The 20,148-nt window shown below is 52.1% G+C and overlaps 1 protein-coding gene across 7 annotated transcripts in view; it reads left to right on the forward strand.

Annotated features, from left to right (window-relative positions):
* The first annotated feature begins 76 nt into the window (after positions 1-76).
* Positions 77-20,148, forward strand: part of SIK3 (SIK family kinase 3) — an 88,905-nt gene continuing 68,833 nt past the window's right edge. For 4 of the 7 annotated variants that reach the window (XM_071576160.1, XM_071576161.1, XM_071576162.1 and 1 more), the window contains exon 1: positions 77-243. The gene's annotated coding sequence lies outside the window, so the exon portion shown is untranslated. The remainder of the gene's footprint in view (positions 244-20,148) is intronic. The other 3 variants (XM_071576157.1, XM_071576156.1, XM_071576158.1) reach the window with 1 other exon arrangement.

Raw genomic sequence — 20,148 nt, forward strand, 5'->3', positions numbered from 1 at the left:
GGCAAGATGGCGGCGGCGGCGGCTGCGGGAGGAGCGGGAGGAGGAGGAGGAGGAGGAGGAGGAGGAGGTGGTGGTGGGACAGGAACAGGGGGTCCCCCCGCAGCCCCCCGGCTCTCCCCCGCCCCGCCGCCCCCGCGGCCCCCCGGGCCGGCTCGCATCGGCTACTACGAGATCGAGCGCACCATCGGCAAGGGCAATTTCGCCGTGGTGAAGCTCGCCACGCACCTGGTGACCCGCGCCAAGGTGAGCCCCGCGGGGTGTGGGGGGCGCCGGGGCCGCTGTCAGCGGGGACACGCGGGTCACCCGCGGGTCCCTGTGGCCGTGGGAGCGGGGGGGAAGCGCCCCCAAGGCTGAGCTGGGGCCGCAGGTCGGGAATCACCGGGGCCAGGGGAAAACCATCGCGGCCGGGGCTTGGCAGGGCCGTGGGAAACCGCAGGAAGGGCCTCCCGAGGCTAATCCAGGTGGATCCAGGTGCGGCCGCGCTCCCAGGGAGCTCCAGGTGGATCCAGGTGCGGGTGGGCACGGAGGAAGGCAGAGATTCCACACCCCGGCAGGGCTCGCCTTCCTGCGGGCACCGGCAGGAATCCTGCCCGGGAACTGCAGCAGGATGGGAGCCGGAGGGAGCAGCGACGGGGTGGGCAGGCCTTGAGCAAAGCCCTGTGCCTGCCCTGGGCTCCCTCCGGACTGTCCCGGGCCAGTCCCACCCGTGCCAGTCTCACCCGTACCAGTCCCACCAGTGTCAGTCCCACCCGGGTCAGTTCCACCAATGTCAGTTCCACCCGTGTCAGTTTCACCCGTGTCAGTTTCACCAATATCAGTCCCACCCATGTCAGTCTCCACCAGGGTCAGTCCCACCAGTGTAAATGTCACCAATGTCAGTTTCACCCGTGCCAGTGCCACCTGGGTGAGTCCCACCCGTGCCAGTCCCATCAATGTCAGTTTCACCCGTGCCAGTCCCACCCCTGCCAGTCCCATCAATGTCAGTTTCACGTGTGTCAGTCCCACCCGTGTCAGTTTCAGCCGTGTCAGTTTCACCCGTGACATTGTCCTGAAACACGGGGACAAACTGAGCATCTTGTGGGTTTGGTGGGGCTCTGGCTCTTTGCCCCAGTAACAGAATGAAATTAATTTTGAGGGATGTTTAAAAATCAGTTGTTGCACGTCCTGGGCAGTTCTTTCCGAGCTGGGCTGTGTTTGCCTGCCCTGATGGCTGTTCTGTGTGTCCAAGTGGTCCATGCCACGATTTAATCTGCATTTCGGGTGTTCTGAGCTGTTGTTCTCCCCATGATAAACCTGAACCTCGCTGCTAGAAACAGGTCCAGGTGCTTGGAGTGCAGGACACTGATCCCCCTGAGTGGAGATCATTCCTGAAGGAGCAGTGATCCAAATCCAAGTTGTTTTCCTGTTCCTGTTTCCAGCCTGGCTTGTTGGGTCAAGGTTTCTTTTCAGTGGTGCTGACTCTGAAGTTTACAAAATTCCAAAGCAGAGACCATCTTTTCATGGGAATAGTTGATTTAGTCTGAAGAAATGCACACAAACTTTGTCTGGGAAACGTGTCCTGCATTGGCAGGGCTAAGGCTGAATTTTACAGGTTGTTTGTGGGTGATGGGAGAGGATGCTGAGCTTGGAAAACTTGTGCTTTGTTTAATAGCAGTGTGCGCTCATTCCTCCTGCCCTGGGGTGACCACAGGGGGGTTGTGGGATTTGGGAAGCAGCACAGACCCGTTATGGTGGGACCATAGAATGGATTGGGTGGGAAAAGCCCTCTGAGACCATCAAGTCCAACCCTTGGTCCAACTCCAGTCCCTTTACCAGATCATGGCACTCAGTGCCACGGCCAAGCTCAGTTGAAAAACCTCCAGGGATGGGGAATCCACCCCCTCTCTGGGCAGCCCATTCCAATCCCTGAGCACTCTCTCTGCAAAGAATTTTTTCTGCTCTCCAACTTCAATTTCCCCTGGCAGAGCTTGAGCCCATCGTGCCCCCTTGTCCTATTGCTGAGTGCCTGGGATGGTGAGGTGCTGGTGGGCTCTGGAATGCGTGGTGGGTTTGGCGTGTGACACGTTCACCTTCATGGAGGAGATCCAGTCCCTGCCTCTTGGAATTCCGAGGGCTCCCTGAGCCTGGGGAAATACCTGTGCTGGAACAACTGCCATCTGTTCCGCTGAGCTGGGATAGCTTGGAGCTGAAACTTGACCTGGAAGCTTTCTCGACTCCGAGGTTGGGTTTCCTTTCAAATCCCAGCCTGTGGAGAGGAGTGTGAGTGAATGGATTGGGTTCTGCCTGCAAACCCAGAGCTCTGTGAGTTCAGTGCTTTTCCTTCATTGACTGCACTGTTGCTGTTGGCTCTGGGAAAGGAGTGGGGAAGGAGAGAGGAGCTGCTTGATTCAGGCTCTGGGACTCAGGAGGTTGGAGGGGAGGTGTCCATGGAAATGTGTTGGAAAGGACTGATCCGTATGGGAAGGCGTTTTTGACTGGCAGCAGGAATATAAAATAATGCTACTGCAAACTTGTCTTCATTATAGTTACACTTTTAACACTTTGACTTGCTGGAAACAATTTGGAAGCAAGAAAAACCTTGGCAAAACGGTCCCATTTAGGCATCTGAAAGAATTCTTTGATCACAGAATGCAAAGGCAGCCCGTTTGCTGTGTGTGCTGGCAGTCCCTTCCCGAGGTGATCCCTCTCTCCCAGTAGGAGCTGCGTAGGAGAACCGGGCAGTTCAAATATAGCCACCAAATCCCTGCACAAACTTGACCCTGTGTCACATTCTCTTAGAGAAAAGCTGGTTTGCTCGTCACGGCCCCTCCTTGGGAACCGCGCTCGTCCCGTGGCTCAGGAGGAATTCCACTGTGTGAGCTTGGAAATAGATTGTACCCCGTGTATTTGGGCCTCTTCCAGGAGGTGAAATTAATGACGGTCTAGACTGGTGTCCACTGCTGAGCTGGAATTAAAGGTGATCTATTGGTGGTGTCGGAGCCTGTTTTCCTTGCTGATGGACATTTACCAGGTCAGGTGGACTTTGACATGACAGTTCGAGATAACAGCCTGAGCATTCCTGGCTTGCGTCCCCTTTTCCCTTAACAGAGAAGCAGGGAGTAGTTCAGTGCCTGGGCTGATATTAAAGGCCTGGGATTTTCCTGGCCCTTTGGAAGTTGAGCACTGTGTTTATTCAGGGAGAGGAGGAGAGCGTGAGCTGTGTGTGCCCAGCCCTGCTGGGCTGGCACATTCTGCTGACACTGAACGTAGCAGTTTACATAGAACTGCATTTCAGGAGCTGAATGTGGGTCAGCAGTGCTGGGGACACTGAGGAAAGGGAATGTTAATCATCCCAAAGGGCAGGAGGCCTGTATTCATAATTGTCTCTGCTGGAGCTGATGGAATAGAAGGGAACAGTCGGCAATTTACGTATTAACCAAGGCAGCAATTTACATTCAGACCTTGCCCATGCAAAGTTGGACACTTGTGCTCTGTCAGGGCTGCTCCAAAGGCTGGGTGGGAGCTGGAGCCACTGCTCTGACCAGGATGAGCTGGGCACCTGCAGGATATCTTGCTGCATCCTTCCTCCTGCCCCCCTTGCCTTTGTCTCTTCCCCTGCACTCTTTGTTGGTGAAGCCACACCTCGAGTGTTGTCTTCAGTTCTGGGTCCCTCAGGCCAGGAAAGAGATTGAGGGGCTGAGCGGGGCCAGAGAAAAGCAACGAGGCTGGAGAAGGGACTGGAGCACAAGTGCTGTGGGGAGAGGCTGAGGGAGCTGGGGGTGTTGAGCCTGGAGAAGAGGAGGCTCAGAGGTGACCTCAGCACTGTCTGGAACTGCCTGAAGGGAAGTTCTGGCCAGGTGGGGGTTGGTCTCTTCTCCCAGGCACTCAGCAATAGGACAAGGGGGCACGATGGGCTCAAGCTCTGCCAGGGGAAATTGAAGCTGGAGATCAGAAAAAAATTCCTTGCAGAGAGAGTGCTCAGGGATTGGAATGGGCTGCCCAGAGAGGGGGTGGATTCCCCATCCCTGGAGGTTTTTAAGCTGAGCTTGGCCGTGGCACTGAGTGCCATGATCTGGTAAAGGGACTGGAGTTGGACCAAGGGTTGGACTTGATGATCTCGGAGATCTTTTCCAACCCAGTTGATTCTGTGATTCCATGATTCTGTCTTTCACAAGAAAGCCTTCCTTGTTTCTGTGCTAGAAACATTCGGAGTGACCTGCTGAATGAATTGTTTCCCACAGAATTTCCGTTTAAAAATCACCCAACTGGCTTCATTAGAATTCCAGCTCTATTCAGGTGCTGGGGTTGTTTTTAATGCAAGATTTTTTCATAAGAGCTGGTCAGGGAATGTTCACAGAGAAGGACATGAGGGTTGGTCAGTCATTGTTCACAGAGAGGACTTCATGAGTGCACCATGGGACACAGATTGTGCTCTTTGGATGCTCCATTCCAGTCTTCAGGAGCTGCTGGGGATGAGGAGAGAGGAAAGGGCCCACTGTGGGTGCTGGGCAGTGTTGAGAGCTCTCTGCTGTCCTGGTTCCTTCCCTTGCACCAGCTTGGAGACAGGACACCCAGCTGGAATGTGGAGCAGCACATTCCTGCTGTGGTTTCCCTGCACTCATGGAGCATTTTGTTAGGACATGAGGAGTCATTTTCAGCTCCATCTCTTTCTTGAAGTGGAGATTGGAATTGACAGTCCAGGGAAAACATGGCTCACTCCCAGGTACCATGATCTGTGCTGCCTTAGCGCCTTCCAGGCTGGTTGTCCACTCAGAGCAAGTTTCACTGACTGTGTGTGATGGGATCCTGTTAAAGGGGCATACCTGGTGTTGTTTTACTGGATGGTAACCCAAATCCACGATGCTTTAATCCTTGGCAGAGCACAGCCCTTCCACCAGCACAGGAGCAACTGGAGAAAGGCTGGAATTGAGGTGATTTTTTTCCTGGGTTTTTAAGGAGCTAAGCCTTTTCTGGAGACTGGGAGGCAGCTCTGATCTCACTTGGTGTGGGCCATTGACTTAAGAGTTGGACTTGATCTTTGTGGGTCCCTTTCAACTCAGAATAGTCTGTGATTTCAGTGATCTATCATGAGACTGTTCAGAAATTACCCCCTTGGAGGGGATGTTCCCTTCCATGAGAGAACCAGCTTAGTTTCTGTGCCTTGTCTTTGGGTGAGCTGATGAGCAGAACACATTTTGCACCGGAGCTCTTGGAGGTGGGCACTGTGGCTTTTGAACCCAGAGTAAAAACTGGGCTGTATCCTTGATGGATCACTGGGCATTGCTCTGGGAGGACTCGGGCTCTGCTTGGCGCTCTCTGGGCGCTGAGCTCAGGGGCCTCAGTGAGGATTTGCCTGGATTTCTCTGCTCACATGCAGAGCACACTGAGCCCAGCGGGTGGAAAAGCCTCGGTGGCTGCTCTGTCCTGCTCTTCCTGATCCCTGGCGTGTGGCAGCGAGGCACGTGGCTCTGGGATGACTGTGGATTGCTCCCTCCAGCAGCGTGCCCGTGTGATAAGCCCCGTGCCGTGACTCATCATCCTCGTGTCAAGTGGAATTGTTCAATAATACCGAGCGTTTCGTAATGACCTGTGCCAGGGCCTTGCCTGGTCACCTTTTTGTAATCACTTTCCTTTTCTTCTGCAGTGTTTGTTGGTGCTTCACCTGTCCTGGGAGTTATTTCTCATGGCCATAAGGGAAGCTGATGGCATTGGATGGCTAATTCCGCAGGCAGCATTTTCCTGCTGCTCACAGGGCCTTTGTTCTCCTTGCTTGGTGCTGCAGGAGAGTTGTATTTTAGTTCCCATTTGGTGGGGAGATTTAGTAAAAGCCCAAAAGCTAGAAATGAACTTTGGCTAAGCAGAGTTGCCACAGTGGGGATAAGAGGGAGCATTTCTTAAAACCTCACAGAGGCACTGCCTGTATCAACTGTGGGCTGAAGGACTGACTTTTTGTGTTTCAGTACAACATTTCTTTTGCTGTAGCAAATCACATTTGATTACCAGGAGATTAATGTCAGAGCATGATTGAAATGGAGGCCAGGCTGCTTCCTGGGGAACACTGACAGGTAGAAATGGGGCCAGGACAGCCAGGTGACAGTGGGCAGGGTGAACTAGTGGACCTGTGGCACCTCCCCCAAGCCTCTTGGGGCAGGGGGAATAGTCTAAAAGAGCCAAGATAATTAATACTTGCACCTCAGCCATGTGGTTATTAGCTTAATTGGAGGATGAGTTGGGTACATCTTTTGTACCTCTTCAACCTGGCTGCTTCACACCTCCTGTCCAGTGTCCATTCCTCCCAAATGTTTGCTGGGCAGCAGCTTTGGAGCTGCTGTAGCAGGAGAGGTGAAGCAAACCCTGATCAAACAAGGTGGTGGCATCTTTGGACAGGTACAGAAACTGCCTCTGTGGGGAAAAGCCATTGCCACTGACAGGAGCAGGAAGAGGAATGGCTGTGACACAAGCAGGGATTGGTGTTTCCCTGGAGGGTCTCACAGAGGTTTTGTGTGTGCTGCAGAGACCTGATGAATCACAGAATGGATTGGGTTGGAAAAGACCTCCGAGATCATCAAGTCCAACCCTTGGTCCAACTCCAGTCCCTTTACCAGATCATGGCACTCAGTGCCACAGACAATCTCACTTTAAAAACCTCCAGGGATGGGGAATCCACCCCCTCTCTGGGCAGCCCATTCCAATCCCTGAGCACTCTCTCTGCAAAGAATTTTTTCTGCTCTCCAACTTCAATTTCCCCTGGCAGAGCTTGAGCCCATCGTGCCCCCTTGTCCTATTGCTGAGTGCCTGGGAGAAGAGACCAACCCCCACCTGGCCAGAACTTCCCCTCAGGGAGTTCCAGACAGTGCTGAGGTCACCTCTGAGCCTCCTCTTCTCCAGGCTGAACACCCCCAGCTCCCTCAGCCTCTGCCCACAGCACTTGTGCTCCAGTCCCTTCTCCAGCCTCGTTGCTCTTCTCTGGCCCCGCTCCAGCCCCTCAGTCTCTTTCCTGAAGGTTTCTGGAAGCTGTCTGCTCATTTGTGTTTGAAGGAGGAATTACGTGAGAGGGAAATAAGGAAATGGCAGTGTGTTGCTGGGAGACTGGGCTCCTTGGGTGTTAGACATTTTTTTCACAGAGAAGCAGCACCAAGCTCCTTTTTCCCCACGTCCTCCTGGGTCGTGTCTCAGCCTTGTGCAATGGCCATGGCCATACCCTGCCCCAGCAGGTTGCCCCTTCTTGCTCTCACCAACACAATTGCATAACAACTGTGTGTCTTCCCCATGAAAGGATAGCTTTGGGAAATTGCTCCAGCACTGCCAGCAGAGTAGAATTCTCATTTTGTGTGGAAGTTCTCCTTGGCTGAAGAGATTCTCATGAGAATTGTGACTCCCCCATGTGAGCATGGCGGGTCCTGCTGTTGTCAGTCCCACCATAACTGCACAGCAAGTTGTTGCCTTCAGCTCAACATACACAAGCAAGGGTTAAACTGACTCCGGTGTCTCCCTTTGGAGCTTGCATGGATTTAAATAGAGCAGTTTGGAGATTCTCTAGTTAAGCCATTGTACTCATTTATTGCAGCCAGGGCCCTTCTGCTGATCCCAGTCCAGGGGTTTAATATGCCATGTTAACACTTAAATGAAGAAACCACTGAAGGCTGATTCATTATTAGTCATTATGTCTCTTTTTCTAGTAATTCTGACCCCAAGTCTCTCTGGTTGAGACTAAATCTTGCCCTCTCTGCTAAACGGCCATCAAAGGGGCTCCATAAAGAGGGAATTTTGTGGCTTCAGCCAAGTTTCAAAGTAGTCGAATCATGCTAACCCACACAAACAAACTCCCACAGCCAGTGGAACTGACACGCTGAGCTCAAAAATAGCCTGGCATGTGTGGGGGGAGCTGAGCCGAGCTCTGCTCTGCACGTCAGAGGATGGGCAGGAGATCCTGGAGCAGCCCCAGCAGCAGCTCCATCGTACCTGGATGGGCATTACCTTGTTGTGTTACAGAGCACATGTCCTGATCACAGTGGAATGTTGCTGGTGCTTCTGGTTATCCTCTGCATCCGGTGCTGGGGACAGTTTCCAGCCAGGGCAGCTGCAGTTTGGGTGTGGGGTTCTCACAGCATGTAAGAGTTGTAGCAAAGAGCTGCTCCTTGCATGGTACAGGTGTCTGGGAGTGACTCCAGCGTCCCTCCATGCGAGATGCAGAACTTTGCTATGAAAAGGTGGGCAGAAACCTGCAGTTTGTGGCCGTAGTAGCTTTGATCATTGACACAAGTTGGTGGCAGGACTGCAGATGCTCTTCCTGAAAGTGCTTTGGCCATCAAAGGTGTGAAAAAGAGCTGTAAATATGAGCGTTGGGTCATGCCCCTTGGCTGGAGTGCATGCAGGAGTGGCACTCCTGTGGGCAGGGTTTGTGATGGCTGTCGGAGGCAAATGTGGTGCTGGGAAACCTCCCTTTGGGAGTTGGGAGCCAGAGTTCCCAAGGATCTGTGTGAAGGAGCTGGTGAGTAACGTGAGGATGTGGATGCAGAAGCAAAACTTGAGGTGCTGGAGCGGGGCCAGAGAAGAGCAATGAGGCTGGAGAAGGGACTGGAGCACAAGTGCTGTGGGGAGAGGCTGAGGGAGCTGGGGGTGTTCAGCCTGGAGAAGAGGAGGCTCAGAGGTGACCTCAGCACTGTCTGGAACTGCCTGAAGGGGAGTTCTGACCAGGTGGGGGTCGGTCTCTTCTCCCAGGCACTCAGCAATAGGACAAGGGGGCACGATGGGCTCAAGCTCTGCCAGGGGAAATTGAAGTTGGAGATCAGAAAAAGATTCTTTGCAGAGAGAGTGCTCAGGCATTGGAATGGGCTGCCCAGAGAGGGGGTGGATTCCCCATCCCTGAAGGTTTTTAAGGTGAGATTGTCTGTGGCACTGAGTGCCATGATCTGGTAAAGGGACTGGAGTTGGACCAAGGGTTGGACTTGATGATCTCGAAGGTCTTTTCCAACCCAATCCATTCTATGATTCTATGTGTCTCACATGGCTTGGGATGGGAGTGCTGGGGTTGGCTTGTCCAGAGGGTGATTCAGCACAGCCTGAATCACGTCAGCTGAGCCACAGGGAGAAACTGGCCATGTCTTCCCAGGGACTGGAGCGGGAGCCTGACCAGCTTCCCAAGGCTGCCTTGGCCATCTAACAGGGGCCCGCTCACAGGAACAGTCTTCATGCATTGAGTTATCACCTTGATTTGCAGATGGATGAGGTGACTGGCCTTAATTTGAGTGCTGTGCAATGCAGGAGGTGAATTATTGACAGCCCAGTTGGGTGTTTTCATCGTAGTTCTGCCTCTCCTCGACGTTCCCCACTTTCCTGTATGGTTTGGCAGTCGCAAGCTCTGCCTGCAGCTCCTTAAAGCATCTGATGCAGTTATAGTGCATTAATTATCGAGTTTTGAAGATGGTTTAGAAGAAAGGGAGTCTGTGGGGTATCAGCATGTGTCTGTGGGCCCAGAGCTGGAGGCCGGAGTGGTTTGACAGGGAGCCAGGCCCAGGACGACTGTCGGAGCTCCATTAGCCGAGCGCACGCCCCGGCACTGCTGGGAATAAAGAGAATGTGGGGCCGCGGCAGCAGATTAAAGTGTTTCAATTAAAGTCTGGATTTGGAGGCTGTGTGCGTCTGCTGCCTTTCAGCAAGCAGATGGATGTTTCTTGTCTCCTTCCAATAACTTCTAAAATGTGGCTGGTCCTGTTGGAAAGAGTTTTGAATGACGGGGACGCAGCGAGGTGTTCCGGAGGCTGGGAAAAGTGCGTGTGGATTTCTGCAGCAGAAGGGAAAACACATTTTTTCCAGGTTTTTCCTTACCTAAACAAGACTCTCTCAGCTTGTTCTGGCTCTTTGGCTGTGTCTTTTCTTGGATAACCTCTGCCCATGCAGGGAGTGTTGTGTGCAGGAATACATATGGAATGTGTATGGGAGATAGCAGGGATGGGTGTGTGACAGACCCATGGCCATCACACTGCTGGCACAAGGTGGTTTTTTAAAGGCTCTGGGATCTGCTGTCATGTTGCCTGAAATATTTCTGAATTTTTTCGCCAGTGTTCAGGCTCACCAGGTGCTTCCAGGTGTGTTTCTGGCCCCTCTCAAAGGCAGTATCTTTGAAGCCCTGAGGGTTCTGCTGCTGGGCAGAGGCAGCTGCATTGAAGGTGATGCCTGAAAACTAATTGTAGCATTTCACAACGTGAAGTGTTTTTAATGGAAGGAGTGAGTTGACAAGCTGTATGTCATTGTGTGTGAAGTGTGATCAGATAACACACTAAATTGCAGCAGTGATCCTAATTGGGGCTGGTTCCTGTCTGGAATGGGAGGATAAAGTCTGTTCAGGTGTCGGGCTCCTCTTGCCGTAGTCTGGAGAAGAGCAACGAGGCTGGTGAAGGGACTGGAGCACAAGTGCTGTGGGGAGAGGCTGAGGGAGCTGGGGGTGTTCAGCCTGGAGAAGAGGAGGCTCAGAGGTGACCTCAGCACTGTCTGGAACTCCCTGAAGGGAAGTTCTGGCCAGGTGGGGGTTGGTCTCTTCTCCCAGGCACTCAGCAATAGGACAAGGGGGCACGATGGGCTCAAGCTCTCACAGGGGAAATTGAAGTTGGAGAGCAGAAAAAACTTCTTTGCAGAGAGAGTGCTCAGGCATTGGAATGGGCTGCCCAGAGAGGGGGTGGATTCCCCATCCCTGGAGGTTTTTAAGCTGAGCTTGGCCGTGGCACTGAGTGCCATGATCTGGTAAAGGGACTGGAGTTGGACCAAGGGTTGGACTTGATGATCTCGGAGGTCTTTTCCAACCCAATCCGTTCTATGATTCTATGGAGTGGTGCTGATGCACAGGCTTACCCTTGCCAGGTAGGCATAGCTGGTTAAGTCTTCTGGAATGCAGACTGCATGACAGTGGCACTGAAGAAATTAGGTGAAAAAATGCCTCATGTCATCTGTGTCTAAATCCTTACAAAGACATTTGTCCAGGCTTCCCTTCAGCTGAAACAATCAGTGCTATGGCAGTGTTTACTCTCAGTCACTGTGACAGCGTGACCGTGTCTGTGTGTGCCTCACATTTTAGTTCAAGCTCATAGCACTGGCAGCAACCAAAGATGAAAAGCATTAGTCTTGGTACTTAGTCTTCCCTCTCTAGATGTGCTTGTAGGAAATCCTTGGGCTGTAATCTTGCAAGTGGCTCTGTCAAGGTTATCAGCCTGGCTGGAGTGCTGCTGACGGAGTGCCCTGGGCAGCCTGTGCCACCGGCTCGCTGTGCCGGGAATTGTCCTGGCCTCTGCCCTGCCTCAGACAGGGAAAGGGGCATGTGCTCTGTGATTTATGGCAGGTTTCCTCCTCCCCAGGTGCCAGCAGACAATGGTGCTCTTCTGCAGAAAGGTGTCTTCTTCACCCTGGGACTGGAACAGCTGTAGCTGCTTTCAGTAGTTTTGGAGGCTGTAGGGCCTCCCCCTCTCCCCCCACCAAACTGATTACAGTACAGCTTAGCCAAGAAGGCCAATGGGATCCTGACCTGGATCAAAACTAGTGTGGCCAGCAGGATCAGGGCAGTGATCCTTCCCCTGTACTCTGCGTTGGTGAGACCACACCTTGAGTGCTGTGTTAGTTCTGGGCCCCTCAGTTCAGGAAAGAAATTGAGGGACTGGAGCGGGGCCAGAGAAGAGCAACGAGGCTGGAGAAGGGACTGGAGCACAAGTGCTGTGGGGAGAGGCTGAGGGAGCTCGGGGTGTTTAGGCTGGAGAAGAGGAGGCTCAGAGGTGACCTCAGCACTGTCTGGAACTGCCTGAAGGGAAGTTCTGGCCAGGTGGGGGTTGGTCTCTTCTCCCAGGCACTCAGCAATAGGACAAGGGGGCACGATGGGCTCAAGCTCTGCCAGGGGGGTTTAGGTTGGAGAGCAGAAAAAAATTCCTTGCAGAGAGAGTGCTCAGGCATTGGAATGGGCTGCCCAGAGAGGGGGTGAATTCCCCATCCCTGGAGGTTTTTCAGCTGAGCCTGGCCGTGGCACTGAGTGCCATGATCTGGTAAAGGGACTGGAGTTGGACCAAGGGTTGGATTTGATGATCTTGGAGGTCTTTTCCAATCGATTCTATGATTCATGATTCACCCTGGGGCTGGAACAGCTGTAGCTGCTCCCAGCAGTTTTGGAGATTGTAGGGCCTCCCCCTGCTCCCCTCACCAAACTGATTTCAGTACAGCTTAGCTTGTATTCTATTTTTTTGCACATGTAAATATACCATTAACCAACTCCCATCGTTCCCCAGCAGCCATGAAGGAGCATGTTCTCAGCTGTACAAAGCCCATCTATGTTCTTGCATCTTCAGCATTCTGACACAGTGAGGGGGTTGTCACTCATACAGCAACTGTTTGTTTTCAAGCACAATCTCATTGGAAACCAATAAAAATCATTCTGATTCATTCTCTGCACAAGGATTTTAATACTTGGCTTCCACAGAGGTTGTTTTTCCCCTGAGCTGCTCTGGGAAGTGTAAGATAAAAAAAAAAAACAACAAAGACTTTTCCTTTCTATTGGTTAATTCAGCTGGTTTGTGTTAGAAACAAAGTGCAGAGAAGGAAATCATGGTGGCTCCCTCCCTGCTTGCTGCAGCGTGGGTGTTGTGTGCCCACTGCCCTGGCAGAGCTGAGGTGCACGGGGAAACCTGTGCTTAGTCAGAACAAAATATTCATGTGTTTTTTCTTCCAAGTTGAGACTCCCATTACATGGTAAAACGACAAGTTGAAGGCTGACTATGGGTATTTTCCCACTCAGTGGGCGCTGTGCAGTGTCTGAGTCACTTGCTCACAGTGTGGGCCTCAGTCTCAGCTTTGCCTTGTGTGTGTGTGTGTGTGTGTGTGGCTGCTGGTCCCAGTTTGGTTCCACAGACACAACTGGATCCTTGTTTTACTCACCATTGACACAGCTGGCCTTGAAGTTAGTTTCTTCATGTGAGCTCAAAGAAAAATGTGCTGGTTGAGGAACTGCAGTCTGGCTTTTGAAACCATAAAACCTTTTATAAAGGTAAGGGTGGGATGCAGCCCCTAATTATGAGGGTCAGTAAATTGTCAAGTTCCTTTTTGAATGGTGATCAGATCTCGTGTATGGCTTTACTTAGAGGCTGAAGGGTTTAGGATGCAAGATAAATTCTTTGGAAACAGGTCAAATTTTGCATGCCCTGAGACAACACGAAGGGAGTGCCTAATCCTGATCTGGATTAAGAGGGGTAACTAAAGTTGCCTTGAAAAGTGCTTTTGGAAGAGTGACCAGCACGTGGCACTCAGCAATAGGACAAGGGGGCACGATGGGCTCAAGCTCTGCCAGGGGAAATTGAAGTTGGAGATCAGAAAAAGATTCTTTGCAGAGAGAGTGCTCAGGCATTGGAATGGGCTGCCCAGAGAGGGGGTGGATTCCCCATCCCTGGAGGTTTTTCAACTGAGCTTGGCCGTGGCACTTGATCTGGTAAAGGGACTGGAGTTGGACCAAGGGTTGGACTTGATGATCTCGGATGTCTTTTCCAACCCAATCCATTCTGTGATTCTATGAATCCATTCCTGGTTTGTGGGGATGTTGGTGTTCTCTGTTGCTCTTCCATAGCAGTGAGGTGCAAAGAATCAGTTGCTTTAGTGCAGCAGAAAATTAGTGGGAAAACTAAACGTGTCAGAGCTTTCACCATGGCAACAAAGCCTTGCTCGCAGCACAGTGAGACAAAAGCGGGTCAGGTCTGTGTGGAGCAAGGTGGGAGCCTTCCCCATGCTGAGTTGTCTCCAAACCAGCACTTTTCCTGGGCAAGAGAACGGGATGCAAAGGGCTGGTAAGGTGACAACAAACTTAAGGATTTGGAGTTGGGAATTAGAAGCGGGTTCTGCCGATCTCATGCTTGTGTCAGCAAAGCATCTGACTTCGGAAGTGGTCACTGCCCCAAGGCTGCCAGAGCTCAGGGAGTGTTTGGATAACACTCTCAGGCCCATTGTGGGATTCTTAGGGCTGTCCTGTGCAGGGCCAGGAGTTGGACTTTGATGATCCTTGTTGGTCCCTTGCAACTCAGGATAGTGTATGATTCTATGATTTTGTGCTTTTGAAAAGCTGCAATGGATAGGAATTTTTTGTAAATGCCAAAAAGTCATTCAGATTGTTCCCCTTTACGTGGAACTGTAAATAACAAAGAGGTTGTAAAGTCTGCCTTATGTGACAGTGCCCAATGTAGTTCCCTAATTCTTGGACTCTTTCTCTTGGATTTGTGAACGGTCCACGGGTTGTACAAGCACCAGTTGACCTTCTAATAGTGTACCATCAGTTTGTCTTCTCATTCCATGTGTTCCAGCATTTTGAGGTCAGCAGGAAAGGGATTGAGCAGCACTGGCATCAGTGACATGTGGAAGAAGAGCTGTCTCTGCTTCTGTCCCCCCAACAGTGTCTCTCAACACCTCCCCATGTGGTTTGGCCATCCCCAGGCAGGCCCCAGGTCCCAGAGGAACACACAGCAGTGGGCTCTGAGCAATGCTCCTGCAGTGCTGCTGCTGCTCAGGAGTTGTTTTCCCCATAATTGAGCGGGATATTAAAAGGTTTATGGTTTACAGTTACAGGCGTTGCTCTGGCTGGAGGAGCGTCGAAATCGATACGGCAATTACTGCCGGGCTCATCACGAGTTGTGACTCTCACATGCTTGGGGAGACAAAAGTGGAAGTGGCTGGAGGAGTGCCACCAGCAGGGTGGCCACAGGTCTGCCTCTGAGCCAGGGATGGGGTGCTGGGCAGCATTCCTGGCCCTGGGAAGGGGTGCTGGGCAGCATTCCCAAGCCTGGAAAGGGGTGCTGGGCAGGTGTCCTCGGCCAGGGAAGGGGTGCTGGGCAGCATTCCCAAGACTGAAAAGGGTTGCTGGGCAGCATTCCCAAGCCTGGGAAGGGGTGCTGGGCAGCATTCCCAAGCCTGGGAAGGGGTGCTGGGCAGCATTCCCGAGCCTGGGAAGGGGTGCTGGGCAGGTGTCCTGAGCCAGGGAAGGGGTGCTGGGCAGCATTCCCAAGCCAGGGAAGGGGTGCTGGGCAGGTCCTGTACCCACCTGCCATGAGCCCCTGAGAGGCACACGAAGAACTTGCAGTCGGGCTGCCAGTTTTGCAGAGCAAAAATGCAAAAAAAAAAAAAGCAACTTTAGAAGTGCTCTGAGAGCAAGAATATGTTGTACAATTTGCTCGTTCTTGCTGAGTTCTCTTTGGATTCATCCTCAAGGCCGGGACTGCAACTGGAGGAGGGAAATGGCAGCAGTGACCAGGTCTGGGTGGCCCTGGTTGGGAAGCGCTGCTTCCTGCCGGATTTGCATCCCAAGCCCTAAGTCAGCACTTTGGGGCTGTGAGTGGTAAGGGTGCCCTGGCTTGTTGGAGTGAGTCATCATTCAAATAGTCACCAGAGCAAACGTGCTTGTCCAAACAAGAGCAGCCCTGCAGAGGTACCTCGGCTGCTCCAGAGTGGCTACAAACAGCAAAACGCTTCTCATTCTCCCACCTGCAGGTCTCCAAAATCCCAAACCTTGTGCAGCAGTCGGTGTGGTGGCACCGCCCTCCCTGCTGCCTGGAACAAAGCTTGCTTCCTGTGCTCCAAGGTCAGATCCTATCAGGTTGGAGGGAGCAGTGGTTTGGGCTGAGCAGATGTTTTCCTCGATGGGTCCCAGAACAAAGGGTGCTCTGCAGCGTCTCCCGTGGTGCCTCCTCCTCCTCCTCACAGGTGGGAACCTCAGCTGTGCACCTGAGCTTAGTGGCGACATTCAGTGCTGCTGATGGATGCTCCAGTGGTTTGTTAGAATAGGAATATCCGCTCTCAATTAAAATGGTGATTAAGATAGCTTTTTAGTTTTTGCCAGGCTTTTTTTTCGTTATCTCAAATGTGTTCTAAGATCTTGAACAGCAGTTCCTGTCTTCTCTTTGTTTTGATCCTTTGTTTCAGAGCAGGCTTTGCACCGGAGAGTCTGCGAGCAGCTCTGCAGGAATGGCAGTGTCACAGGAGGGTGGTTTGAGATTTCAGAGTCCTCCTAATTCAGGGCTGGAGTAAGAAGTGTTTATGATGTGTGACTTGAGTGAGTCACCTCCAGCTGGAGGCAGCTGTCAGACATCCCGACCTGCACACAGTCCAACCCATGTGCATGTGCCTGGCTGGGGTTATCCCGAGCAGGGCACGCCCGGCAGGCACCTGGCTGGTGCTCCAGCCTTTCTGTCACACAGGAAAGCATTATACCTGCGTGGCAAAAGCACTGCCACCTCAGCTGTGATCTCCCTCCTGCCATGCTCCTACCCTGTCATCTTTTGGGGGGGGAATCCTCCCTCTGATGCCCTCCTGGGCTGCTGCCTAAGGAGCACTGCTGTTGGTTCTTTGGCTGTTTGTGTTGAGTGTTAAGAGGCCACCCAGCGTCTGGCCCCACTGGTGAGCAAAGAGTGTTGTGACTGTTTGGTGACACTGATTTCATAGAATCACAGAATGGATTGGGTTGGAAAAGCCCTCCGAGATCATCAAGTCCAACCCTTGGTCCAACTCCAGTCCCTTTACCAGATCATGGCACTCAGTGCCATGGCCAAGCTCACTTGAAAAACCTCCAGGGATGGGGAATCCACCTCCTCTCTGGGCAGCCCATTCCAATGCCTGAGCACTCTCTCTGCAAAGAATTTTTTTCTGATCTCCAACTTCAATTTCCCCTGGCAGAGCTTGAGCCCATCATGCCCCCTTGTCCTATTGCTGAGTGCCTGGGAGAAGAGACCAACCCCCACCTGGCCAGAACTTCCCTTCAGGCAGTTCCAGACAGTGCTGAGGTCACCTCTGAGCCTCCTCTTCTCCAGGCTGAACACCCCCAGCTCCCTCAGCCTCTCCCCACAGCACTTGTGCTCCAGTCCCTTCTCCAGCCTCGTTGCTCTTCTCTGGACCTGCTCCAGCCCCTCCATTTCTTTCCTGAACTGAGGGACCCAGAACTGAAGAAAACACTTAAGGTGTGGCCTTGGCTTTGGATAATGTTTCTCCTTGTGATGGCCCCTCTGTCCTTGGGCTTGCTGTGGTTGTGTCTCTGGCTGTCGGTGCGGTCACTGTGGCAGATGCAGAACAGACACAGCACTGGGACAAATCCAGAGCAATCATGGGGCTGACGTGCCTTGTTGGGTCTGTCTGGTTGGGTGCATGGCTGATGGAAGAGTTAGTGAGCTGGTAAGGCTGGCAAGGGAATTATACCCTGTTCCAACACAAAGGTGCAGATCAAATCCCACTGGTGTGGGTGCTCTGGCCCTGGCAGCGTCCATTGAGGGTGACAACACCGAGCTCAGGGTGTGGGAATCCTTCAGTGGAGTCAATTTCCCTCATTGTTGGCAAACTGTGAGCCAAATGTGTACACAGTTTAGAGCAACAACTTCCTATTGACAGTGCTTTCAGAGGAGCTGTTGTTTATAAAGTGAGGGATTTCCAGCTTTGTTTTTCTTTCTCTCTCCAGTGCAAAGTAAACTCTTGAAACTGAATGTTTCATTTTCTGACTGCTTGATAATGGTTGCTGGATTCTGCTGCTGGTGGTGAAACCCATGGGCTGATGGGAAGGCACTCAGCAATAGGACAAGGGGGCACGATGGGCTCAAGCTCTGCCAGGGGAAATTGAAGTTGGAGAGCAGAAAAAAGTTCTTTGCAGAGAGAGTGCTCAGGCATTGGAATGGGCTGCCCAGAGAGGGGGTGGATTCCCCATCCCTGGAGGTTTTTCAAGTGAAATTGGCCGTGGCACTGAGTGCCATGATCTGGTAAAGGGACTGGAGTTGGACCAAGGGTTGGACTTGATGATCTCGGAGGTCTTTTCCAACCCAATTGATTCTGTATTTTGGGTGTTTCTAGACCTATGTCAGAATCACCGAATCACAGACTATTCTGAGTTGGAAGGGACCCACAAGGATCATCAAGTCCAACTCTTAAGTCAGTGGCCCATACAGGGGATTGAACCCATGACCTTGGCATTATTGCAACCAAGTTTTGTGCAGTGCAAGACCCCTGAGTATGGCTGGAACATGGGTGACAAAAGGTGTGTGAACAGGAAACACAGATTTCCAGCTGAATGCTACATCTTGGGTCTGCGATGGTGGTGATAGTGGGAAGGTTTTGACACAGGCTCTGTGTTCTAGCTGGAAGAGAAATTTAGGTGGCATGGCAACAAGAAGAAAAAAGGAAGAAGGGAGAAAAGGAAGAAAAAGGAAGCAAATAGGTGTGTCCTTGCACTTTGTTCTGTGTGCACAGCACAGACAGTGTGAGCAGTGCTGTCCTGTGTGCTTAGACTCACCAGTCAGTTTCTTAATCCAGATACTGTTGCAAAAAGCTTTTTGGGGAATGAAGGAATTGGGATCCGTGTAGCTCCTGTCACGCTGATGTGTGCAAAGTACCTGTTCATGGCATTGCCCAGGCAGTTCCATTGGGTGAGCGTCAGCGAATGCCTCTCCTCGCACGGTTGGGCTTCTTTCCAAAGTGTTCCCTCTCACGGCATGTATGAGAGTGTTGTAAAAACATAAATCCCTAAGCCTCTCCTGGTGTTATTACTGTCATTACTCTGATAGTAGTTTTCAGAAGTTAGGGTTTAAGTGGTTCCCTGATTCTGTCCTCTCCTCTGATATGTCTAAAACCGCCCCTGGAATTAGTGCCAAACGCAGGGGTTGGGAGTCAGGTTGAGTGACGCCTTCGGCAACCAGCTCAAGATCAGCAGGAGCAGATACAAGACACTTGGTTGCTGTTCAAGCTGATAGTGCCAGGGAAATATTTAGCACATAGGTGACAGTTCTAATCTTTAAAGCACTTCATAAACATTGGCTAATCCACAGTGCAGTTCTTGGTTGGCAACCTATCTGTCTTCCCTGGAGAGAACAAATGGCTGGAGGACTGAGAAGCTGCAGCGCAAGGCCGGGGTAGACATTGAATTTCAATGGGATTTTTTTAAAGTATAATTCAAGCTACAAGATTTGCTGCTTCTGTGACCTGAAGCTCGTGAACTGTGTGCACTTCAGCCATATCTGGAGTGGGGATTCCCTGATGAGACACTGGACTGAGCTGTGCAGCAGAGTGAGGGAGGATCAGGGGAGGTATTTTTAATTATGTGGGCACAGTTGTCCTCTGCTCTTTGATAGCTCACCCTCTGCCTTCCTGAGGGCCCTCAGCTTGGCTTTTTCAGCTGCCTGTGGACAGAACACCTGTCCCCTTGAGCACTCCTATTGCCTTCAGCACACCATGGGGCCTGTCTGGGCAGGTGCATGAGGTGCTGTGTGAGCATCAGCCATGCAGGAGAGTCACGAGCAGTCAAGGTGGGAGCCCTGAAAACTATGGCAAAATTCTGTTTTATGGCTGTTATTGGCTGTGAGGAGAAAAACAGAATGACTTTTGCTCTTCAAGAGCTTGACCCTTCCCTTCAGCACCCTGCTGTGACGGGAGGAGCAAAGCCACAGGCAGGGAAGGTGAGTGATTCTGTGGTCTTGTGTGGGGTTGGTGGGGTTCGTTGGCTTGTGTGGGGTTCATTGGCTTGTGTGGGGTTCATTAGCTGCACCCCAGGTCCTCAGTGCCAGACGAGCACCAAACCCTGTAGGTGGGTCCAGAGAAGAGCAACGAGGCTGGAGAAGGGACTGGAGCACAAGTGCTGTGGGGAGAGGCTGAGGGAGCTGGGGGTGTTCAGCCTGGAGAAGAGGAGGCTCAGAGGTGACCTCAGCACTGTCTGGAACTGCCTGAAGGGAAGTTCTGGCCAGGTGGGGGTTGGTCTCTTCTCCCAGGCACTCAGCAATAGGACAAGGGGGCACGATGGGCTCAAGCTCTCACAGGGGAAATTGAAGTTGGAGATCAGAAAAAAATTCTTTGCAGAGAGAGTGCTCAGGCATTGGAATGGGCTGCCCAGAGAGGGGGTGGATTCCCCATCCCTGGAGGTTTTTCAGCTGAGCTTGGCCATGGCACTGAGTGCCATGATCTGGTAAAGGGACTGGAGTTGGACCAAGGGTTGAACTTGATGATCTCGGAGGGCTTTTCCAACCCAATCCATTCTATGATTCTATGAGTGAAAGGGAGGTGGGAAGCAGCACTGGCTGCAGTACCAGATGAGACATCTCCTCGAGCCTTGGGGCAGCCCTGACTCCAGACCTGAGAGTGCCTGAATCCCTGAGCTACGGGCCGAGGAGGGAAGGAGAGGCTCTGCCTCTCATG

Source organism: Pithys albifrons, chromosome 23 (genome assembly GCF_047495875.1).
Source record: "Pithys albifrons albifrons isolate INPA30051 chromosome 23, PitAlb_v1, whole genome shotgun sequence".
NCBI lineage: Eukaryota > Metazoa > Chordata > Aves > Passeriformes > Thamnophilidae > Pithys > Pithys albifrons.